The sequence below is a fragment of the Gymnodraco acuticeps genome, unplaced genomic scaffold (genome assembly GCF_902827175.1).
Source record: "Gymnodraco acuticeps unplaced genomic scaffold, fGymAcu1.1, whole genome shotgun sequence".
NCBI lineage: Eukaryota > Metazoa > Chordata > Actinopteri > Perciformes > Bathydraconidae > Gymnodraco > Gymnodraco acuticeps.
Genome location: NW_022990391.1, coordinates 296,790 through 307,619, shown reverse-complemented (window position 1 = coordinate 307,619; position 10,830 = coordinate 296,790).

Below are 10,830 nucleotides of genomic sequence, written 5' to 3'. Positions count from 1 at the left end.
TTATTTTTAAATATTGAAGTTAAAAGCATCAATCTGGTGCACTTTGAGAGCCAAAATGAAGAGATCTATGGATATACAGTATCTCTCAACATACATATGAAACAGAACTGTAAACAGATTTTCTATTTCTTTATAGATATTTTACAAATCACTCCCCTTTTAAAACAAACCGTTTGAGACCCACTGAGAAAACTAAACTAAAGTGAACTATCTAAACACTGAGAGTCCTTTACTTCACCTGAGCTGAGGTTATCTGAGACTCTCCGTCTGACAGGAGAGTTCTCCCTCCACCTTGTTGTTGAAAAAGTTCCTTATATCCGTTAGCTTGGCTAGCTAGCACCAGATGCTAACCACAACGATCTCCGCGAGCTCTCTCTCTTGCTCGCTTGCGTACGCACACAAAATGGCTCGTGCCCAGTGTTGTGCTAGTTACTGAAAACCAGTAACTAGTTACCATTACTAGTTACTTCATTTCAAAAGTAACGCAGTTACTTTACTAGCTACTTTCAGAAAAGTAATGCGTTACTGTGAAAAGTAACGTTTTAGTTACTTACAAAAAGGGCTCCCATTTATTATTCTCCAATGCAATAACAGTACTGAAATTAAGGCTATAAGGATAGCCTTCATTTCAGTACTGTTATTGCATTGGAGAATAATACAATCTGTTGATCAACTTGACATGCATTATATGCAATCTGGATTGCATCGATATTAGCTGGCTTTCCATTTTTGTATATTCTTTCTCCAGGTAGTTGGAAAAAGTTTTCCGTCCCATATGCCGTGTGCCGCCCGGACATGGTATCATGCTAACTAGCTCCCTGAAAGCGGGTGACTCCACTGTAGCAATAGCCTGCATGTGTTCTACAACATACCGTGCAATGGCTTTATCGACTTTTCCCTGGCTAGCAGTCCCTTGGTTAAAATCCAGCCGCTGTTGTTTAGGTGGAGGTGGAGTGGCGTCGGCTGAGTCTCTGTGGTCTTAGCTAGGCTACTAGCTTCGTCCCAGCATGTTGTTTTTGCAGATGTTTTAAGAGATTTGAATGACTGGTTTGGGCAGTAGATAGGATCTTTGACCCACCAAGACACAACTTACATTTAACTAAAACGTTCTTTTCTTTGTGCTCGACAAAAGTGAAATAGTGAGAATATCTCCAGGTGGAGAAACTAGACTTGAGCTCCGCCGCCGCCATGATAGTCTTTTGTTAGTAAACAACACAAACACGCCCACAGCCCGTCTCCGCATGTGACACAGGAAGTATCTAAGTACATTTACTCAAGTACTGTACTTAAGTAGAGTTCTCATCTCTGTTCGCCTGGCTGTTGACTATATAAAAAAAACTAACACAGTAACGGAGTAACGCACCATGTAGTAACGGTAACTGAGTTACTGAATTTAAAAAGTAATGCGTTAGGGTACTAGTTACTGCCAAAAATAATGGCGTTACAGTAACACGTTAGTCCTAACACTGCTCGTGCCACACACACACAGAGCAGAGCTTGAATGAAACAGACCCAGAAGTAAGCTACTTGTACTCACGAGGCCTATTATGTCTAGAATCCCTCTCGCTTTCAGGTGGTTTTGATTGAGTGTCCACACGTGGACGTTTAAGGACTAAAAAACTATCCATTTGTCACTTTGCTGTTAGCAAATCATTTGGGGCTCCAGCTAACAGGAAGTCACTCAAGTGTCACAAAGTAATTTACCCTATGGGTAGGTCAAAAATCGAATGGGTGCTGGCCATTGGCCTAATCATATCACCTGTGTTGGCTTTATGTTTTTGGTCAAACATTTATTTGTTTCACATTTGCATTGATGTAATCAATAATTTTTCTGATTTAATTTAATAAAAATAATAATAATTTTCAAAAAAAATCACATATTTCTTGGGGGTGCTTAGGGGGTGCTTTGGCAATCCTGGGGGGTTCAGCACCCCCTAGCTCCCCCCTGGCGCCGCCCCTGAGTAGTAGTAGTAGTAGTAGTAGTAGTAGTAGTAGTAGTAGTAGTAGTAGTAGTAGTAGTAGTAGTAGTAGTAGTACTGTCCGATTAGCAAATGTAGATGAATACATCTGCAAACAGATTGTTTGTTGTTGCAATGCATATACATACAAATATACTATCATCCTACTATAGCCAATGGGTTCTTCCTTTTCTGTCAATGTGAGCTGCCTTTCTTGCTTTCCACATTGATGGTTTTCCTGCTTGCTCAAATATGATTGGTCAATTCTACTTTGAAATGGAAACCAGCACATTAGGATACCAAAATATGTCCCTTTGAACTATTCTGCAGTCATGCTATCTAACTGTGTGTTCTTGCTGGGGTGCAGAGGGAAATGTCAGGATTTGTGGAAAAGGTAGGACCCAAACGCAGTTTAACTTGTTAAGCCCGAGAGACCGGGAGAGTACCGGGGCCCTCCCGCAACATCTTGCAGGAAACAGTGTCTGAGGGCATGTTCATTTAATAAACTATGAATGTTTTATATCCATGTAACGGGAAGAAACTCATCTAACTGATAATTTTAATTATTAAAAAAAAAAAAAAAACACAATGCTAACGCTGAGCCTCTGAATTAGCAACGAGCGAAAAATGCTAACAGATTACTGCACCGAAATTCACTCACAAAACCTTATTATTTATCTTTTCTACACATCCATCACATTGTTTCACATCGTGAGATGACACAGAATTGATGGGTACATACATTATCACTCAATGATACGAACTCGCGACTTTATAAACAAAAACAGACATCAAAACATGTGGCGCTAGGTAGCTAAAAACGCTAACATGGCTCACCTGTGTCGTAGTCTGGTCAAAAGTGGTCTTCAATGGCATTAAAACGATAAAAACGCTGCTGAAGTTAATCAATAGGTTAATCCAATGTGTCTGTGTCCCTTTGAAATTATTTCTGATAATCCATAAGCAATAAACCTGCTTTTTGGTTTTCAGATGTCAGAGCGAGAGACAGCTTCACTCTGGTGCAAAACTGTGTACACGAAGCCCCCACCTTTTTGTTTTACCATGTGTGTGAGTGGGGAGATTCCCCTTTGATTCTATTGGCTCTAACGGTCAGAAAGAGATGTCAATCACCAAAAACGACCAATTGGTTCCAGAGAAACGGTAAAAACCCCATTTCCACCCAAATCACCTCAGAGGTGGCGTATTTTTTCTAAACCTCTCTAAAAAGGTCAAATGTCACGTGTTTTGCACGTGTTTTTAGATCTCTTCATTTTGGCTCTCAAAGTGCACCAGATTGATGCTTTTAACTTCAATATTTAAAAATAAATCTTCCCGGGGGAGCAAGCTCCCCCGGACCCCACTAGAGAGGGGAGGACCCTCCTAGAGGAGGTGAGGTGGACTCCCCACTTGTAAAAATAGCACTTTACCCCTGCTTACACCTATATGCCGTGAGCTGATTACCGAGCCTTCATTGTAACAGTCGCGGGCACACTGTGTGTGTGTGTGGGGAGTGTTGCAGTAGAAAATTCAACTGTAGCGCTGGTGCATTAATGGGAAACCCTTAATGTTTGAGCACCCTCTATGAAACGTTAAGCTACCCCACAGCACCCCCTAGAGCAAATCTCTGGCGCCGCCACTGCTACTACTACTCCTGAACCTCAGAAATAAAGCCCTTTGCCCCCAGAAGGATACATTGTGGCCATAACATATGCGGTTTGAGATTGTGTATGATGTAAAATACATTTGCATTGGTGATTCACTATGGGATGTGTGTGTTGTTCGTCATATGCAGTACATGCTTTGGAAACAAAGAATTCCAAATCGTATACATTGTAGTGTTGCACGGTGTACCGATACTTGAAAGGTACCGCGATACCCTGCCGTTAAAAACGTCATTAGTATCGGTACTTTAAGAATGACAGGGAAAAGTACTCCGGTGAGAAAGCGCTGTTTTAATAAGAGCCGTGTGTGTTCAGCGCTCTGCTTCCACTCCCTGCACTGCAGTCCCTCCCTCTCAAGCACGCTCTAAGTCCCTCCCCTCTCTCATGCACGCGCTAGCTGCCAGAGCATGTGAGAAAACGAGAAGCATGGCTGCAAGTGGGAGTGCAACTGCCGCTGCGCCTCGGCTTGTTGACAACAAAGACGCCAGTAGCGAAATTTGGAAATATTTTAGCTATATCTGACAGTGAGGGCAAGCCTACGGACACCACAAGGCCTGTCTGTGATGCGACTTTCACACCAGCGCTTTTCCCTTTCTAGCTCCGAGCGGGAGCTTTTCTGGTTCAGCTCCGGTTTCCCTTTTCTGCTCCCGCTCTGTTCACACCGCCCAGAGCTGCCACTGCTGCGTCATGACGTCACCCTTTACGTGCCTGCTTCATAAAATCCAAACCGTGCGGAAATCCCTCACATCGACAACAACAACAATGGCCGATTGTATTGAAGCGCTGTTCGCTTTGGTTATCCTCTTACGAAACGAAATGGAAGGCATCGGACGACTTTACTTGGAACTTTACTGGATAAAACGCAGGCATTTTGTTGTTGTTCAGGAGGTTGATCCCACCCCTGCCCCTGCCCCCGCCTCGACGTAAGCGACGCCGCCTCTTAGCTCCGAAGCTCTTGCCTCTAGACCGACATTTTTTTAGAGCTGGAAGTGAACCGGATTCCGGAGCCAAGAGGCGGCGCCTCTGCGGTGTGAACAGGAAAAAACTGTACTTTTCAGGCTCCAGCTCCGAGCCGGAGCTGCAAACGCGTTGGTGTGAAAGGGGCATGAGACATGTTTTAGATCCCTGCAAACCAAGGGAGCCAACACATCAAACTTGGCTAAGCACCTCGCCGACCGGCATCCAGAGCTATTTAAAGAATTTAAAGACAGACAGGTTAGCGAATGTGATAGATAACATAATTACATCATGCTCAAGCCCATGCCCTCAAATCTAAGTCAAACGAGTGTAATTTATTTTTTATACAAACGAACGTTTTCGTAGTTTGACGAGGCAATTAATGGCAATGATAACTGTCTAATATGGCTATCTTTGTAGCTAACTTACCAATGTGGCTAACATCTGCAATGTACATTTTGTCAATAATTATGTTATATTACTGTACTATTACATGTTAATAAAATATAAAGTTAACTATCAAAGAAATCACATAAACCATGATGAAATCACATAAACTCAAGTATAAAGAAGAGACCATGTTGTAAGCAAACACCTACAGATATACTACAATTTTATTGATCATGAAAATAATAAAAGAAAAGTATCGAAAAATAATTGGAATCGCAATTCTTGACTTGGTATCGGTATCAAAACCAAAATGTTGGTATCATGACAACACTAATACATTGAATTTAATTATTTTCTGGTCAGGATTATTGTAATGCCGTTTAAACATACCTTGGCCAAAACATGAGTAAACAGCTTCAGGGAGGCAGTGTAGTGTGAAGACCAGGCGGGCTGCTGCATTCTGGGTGAGCTACTGAGGCTGGAAGGTGCTTGCAGAACAGCCAGGAGGGAGATCCAGTAGTTATTCCGCCCCCCAGTACTTATCGGACCTCCTCCATCCCTACACCGCGCTTTGGACTATGCTCTGCAGCTAGCCTGCTCCGCTCTGAACTGTGTAGCCGCAAGCGTCGCCCTGGGGAGCCGCTGAGGGAGCTCGCCAACGACATTGAGGGGCTGGTTCACCGCACCTATGCTCACATGCCTCCTGTTATCCAGAGTGAGTTAGCCCGGGACTACTTCCTCCAGGGCCTACTACCAGCCGACCTGCGTACACAGACTTTGCTCGCCCACCCCAAGTCTCTACAGGAGGCTTTGGAGCTAGCCACAGAGAGAGAGGTGCTATGTACTGCTTCATGGAGTGTGGATGACCACACAGCGAAGGTGAGCGCCGCATGTGGTATTGAGCTGAATACAGCAGAGCCGGCCTGGGTGGAAAAATTGACACAGCTTGTGCGTGCCACCACGCTGAGAGAGGAGCAGTCTCCGATACCCCACCAGAGGATCTGCTGGGGGTGTGGACAGCCTGGCCATCTGGTTCGAGATTGCCCTCACAGCACAGCTAACCAGGGAAACGGGGCCGGGTCTGCATAACTGGGACAATGCGGACCCCTGATGATGTGTCCCATCCCTCTTCAAATGAAGAAACGTCGCAGCGCATTAACCAAGCAGAAGTGTTACAACCAACAGAAGAGGCTGACAGCCAGCCTGAGCGAATCATCAGGCTGGGCAAAACCTGGGTTGAGGACTGCTGGTATGCCCCAGTGACTATTGCAGGAACTGTATTGTGCTGGTCGACACAGGTTCTTCAGCAACCCTGGTGAAGCCTGAAACGGTGAGAAATAAAACAACTATTTGCCCCACCATAGTGAAATTACAGACAGTTACCGGGGAACGATCTCCGATGGTGGGAGAGACAATTGTGACAATGGGGGTGGGAAAGAAGTCTGTCCGCTGCCCAGTGTGGGTCGCAAACCTGGAAGATTGTATCCTGAGGCTGGATGTTCTTGGGACATTAGACTGTGTCATTGATACAAAGAGGGGTACACTCACTTTTCCAGATGGACAGGTCGTTCAGATGTGTAGGCGGCCACCCCATACAGGCTGTCGTGTGACCCACACCATTATAACACAGACAACCGAGACAGTGACCGACACCGTTGCTTGTTGCGACCCCCAGATGACGGCAACTGCACAAACCCCCACCCTGCAGAACCTGGACCCTTGCCTTCACCCAGTCATTGCTGCAGAACCTGTCGCAGATGAGAGAGTTTCGGCAGTGACAGACGTCTGGCAGAGAAATTCTGATGGACTAACTCCCAATGAGCAGAACCTGCTGCTGCAGCTCTTGCTGGAATTCAAAGATATTGTTCACTGTCTGAGGCCCCCAGGGTTTGAATATGCCAGGAAACTCCAGGAACGGTTGCAGTCTGCTCACGACTTCGCCAGCTACAGAGTGCAGGGGCGAGGCAGAAGAGGAACTACGACGTGCATGCTAGAGGACGGCATTTCAGTGCAAGCGAGTTGGTCTGGGTGTATAACCCACAGAGGAAGAAGGGCAGATGCCCAAAGCTGGACAGCAACTGGGAAGGGCCCTGCAGGGTTCTGGGTCATCTACAGGGTCCAACTGCAACAGAGAGGGAGAATAGTTGCTCTTCACCGGGACAGGTTGGCACCCTATCGGGGTACAGCGACACCACTAGGATCAGTTGGTGAGACACAGGGGGCTAGGGACACTGTTCTTTCTTCTTCCCAACCCCCCTCTCACGACCCGGGGACCTTGCCTGGTTCCCAACAACCTGGACCTTTGTTTCCTTGCCCTACTCTGGGCCCCACGGTGGGCCTGTCTCCCCCTGCCGCAGACCAGGCACGGCCGAAGAGAAACGGCAGACCCCTAACCACCTGAGAGACTTTGTTTATTCCCTCAAGGACGAGGGACTTTGAAGAGGGGGGAACGTGTAACGGATTGGTTATAATGTTGATGTTTGATGTGTTTGTTTTTCAGAGTTTGTTTGCATTTTACAGAGTGTCAGTGAACGTGCCACTGTTTTGATGGACGATTCTTGTGACCTGTAGCTGTGGGTTTGGGTGGGAGAGTGTTGTCTGGTTGGTTGGGGCTGGAGGAGGGAGGTTCCTGGAGGGCGAGACGCGGAATGCTAGGAGAGAACTAGCGGGGTATGTGACGGAGAGCGAGACTACGGCCGGGTTAGTGGATTGTTTTGGCGTGGTTACGGCCAACAGTAACCTGTGATCTGTCTAATAAACTCCCGGATAAAGGACAAACCAAGACTCCCTGTGTTCCTGTCGCGAGACGCTACAATACAGATCTTTGTTTGTCATTCAAGCTCGTGTGTGTGTGTGTGTGTGTGTGTGTGTGTGTGTGTGTGTCCCTGGAGTGCCGTGAACTTCATCCTAGCACTCAACCAATGGATGAAGTGGATTTACCAGTGCGCTCCTTTGCATGTCAAATCCCCAAATCCTGTTCAGGGATACGCTGACGACGTGCAGGTGTCATCACAACAAGAGGATGTCATCATTAACATGCTGGCGCGCACTGATGAGTTCCTCCAATGGTCAGGGCTGGAGGTGAAGCAAGCTAAGTGTGCCGTACTCCATGAGCGCCGCAGTGGAGGCAACCGCTGGTATAAGGCCAAGAACGACAAGCCCCCCTCCTTTCTTGTAATGGGCCAACTCATTAAGGTGTATTCCCGTAATGAGACCTACCCATACCTTGGCCACAGGTTTAACATCGCTGGCGAGTGGGGGGAGCAGGTCGAGGAGCTCGCTACAGAGTTTCTCCATCGTCTCCACCTGATTGACTTGTCCCCCCTCCCCGTCCTCATGAAGCTCCAGGCTGTGAGAGAGGTGGCTTTGGCTAAAATTCAACATCTCTTTGCCAATGTACACATCCCTCTCAAGGCACTGAGAGAAATGACAAACAAAACTGTCCAGCTGGTCAGAAAGTGGGTGGGCCTCAACACACACTCCACACGGGGCATCATCTTTCTCCCATGTGGAGAGGGGGGGCTGGGAGTCCCCAATGTCGAGTGGACCTACATAGCCACCAGGCTAGCCCACCTGATCCACATGCTTAACAATGATGATGTCACCGTAAGAGAAATGGCCAGGGCCTCTCTCCTGCTGGATCTACACAGAAGGAAGATCCCCCTGGCCAGCGCAGACCAGAACAACTTCCTCGGCTTCAGGAGGAAAGACTCTGGGAAACTGGACTCTCAGGCCAGGGGCTTCGGGGTCTGGTCTGACTGGCCAGATCTCAATGACCTCTGCAATCGGACTGGAGTCCAGCTGAAATGGACAAGACTCAACACACAGACTGAAGTCCCTGTCTCTGATGAACTGATCACAGACCCCAGTGTGGTTGTGAAGGCCGACATCACAACACCTCAGGAAGAGACTGTGGAACTGCACAGAGACTCTGCAAGGAGGGTTCTGCTCAGCATGAAGCAGTCTGAGATCAGGCAGCACTGGTGTGGACTCAGACTACAGGGAAAACTAGCCTGTTTGGGGTTTGCTGACCACTCAGTCTCACACTCAGTGTTTAAGAACGCCGCTGTTGGTGAGGATGTTCTGACATTTACCATCAAAGCAAGACTGCAGGTATTACCCACTAAGTACAATCTGTCCACCTGGTACCCTCGCATTCACACTCCATTCTGTTTAAACCATCAGGATTCACAACAACACCTAGAATCCATTGCACACATAACAAATGGATGTAATGCATACAAACGCCTGTACATAGCCCGTCATGACCGTATTGTGGACATTGTGTCTGATGCGGTACGAAACATCTTACCATCTAGCGCAGCAATGTACAAGCACGCTAGAGTGCTACCAGAATGGTTTGGCTTTACCAATGATGTCTTTGCTAACATCCCAAATACACCTGATGTTGTTTTTGTTGACACCAACCACAGGGAGGTGCTAATATTAGAAGTAGGCTGTGCCTTTGACCTGTACATGGACCAGGCTTTCCAGGACAAGTATATCAAATACCAACCACTGCTCGATGTGATAACCAGCTTTGGGTACAAGTGTAGATACAGCATACTTATATTCGGAAGTCTTGGCCATGTATATAAATGCACCATGATTGGTCTGAGAATTGCTGGAATGTCAAAGAGAAAAGCCAAACAAATTGCCAAATATTGCTCTGTTTCAGCTATTATTGGCAGCTTAGCCGTGTGGAGAAGGAGGTGCTATGTGTTCCCCTAAGTGTTCTGTGCTGCTTGGCCCCGATATATTTGATTCCCTGTCTTATGTAATATAATTTGTGGAACCAAATAAAGTATTCAAATGTGTGTGTGTGTGTGGCACTAGCGCATTTTGTTTGAACGAGAGAGAGAGAGAGCCGTACCGAGGATTGTTAGCATATGGTTAGCTAGCTATGCTAAAGAATATAAGGAGCTTTTTCTACAACTAGGTGGAAGACAGCTCTCTCCAGACAGATTGAGAGGCTCAAATAACCTCAGCTCAGTGAGGTAAAGGCACACATTTATATGATCATTACAGTTGTAAAAAAAATAAAAGAATAAATGAAAAACAGGTAAAAAAAATATCTATATGACAGTAAAGAAAAGTTGTTATTAATAAACAAGAATACAGTTTAAAGGGGGAGTGATTTGTAAAATATCCATAAGCACTTTGGTCAACGTGGGTTGTTTTTAAATGTGCTTTATAAATAAATGTGATTGATTGATTGATAAAGAAAAAGAAAATCTGCTTACAGTTCTGTTTCATATGGGTGTTGAGAGATGTATCCATAGATCTCTTCATGTTGCTTTAAGTGCACCAGATTGATGCTTTTAACTTCAACATTTAAAAAGAAATCTTCCCGGGGAAGCATGACTAGAGCAGGTTAGGTCCCCCCCCACTTAAATCATGTTCACATGGATAGGAAACTAAATACGTTTGCACACATCTTGTGTCCATATCTTTCTGTTTTGGTGGTCATGCCACAACCGTGCACGTGCATGCATGAGTCATGGTGAGATATCTGGATTAAGAGGTTGCTTTTTCTTTGCACAGCATGAAAGAAAGGCCAAATGAATGGGCTGTGATTTTAGTTTTTTGAAGCAGAGGTTGAGATCAATAATTTGTATGGCCCTCGGAAGATGTTGTATAAATTGAAATGGCCCTTGAGAGGAAAAAGGTTCTCCACCCCTGGCTTAATAGAAGTCGGCAGAAGTGAAGTATAACATTTCACACATCAGTTTATAAAGTCTACACAGACAGAGGGGTTGTTAAGAAATCCTAACCCCAAGACAAATGGACCAAATGGTTATATCTGCACAGATTATAGAATCCATAAATTAACAAATCCATCTGTGGAGTTGAACAAAAGTCCA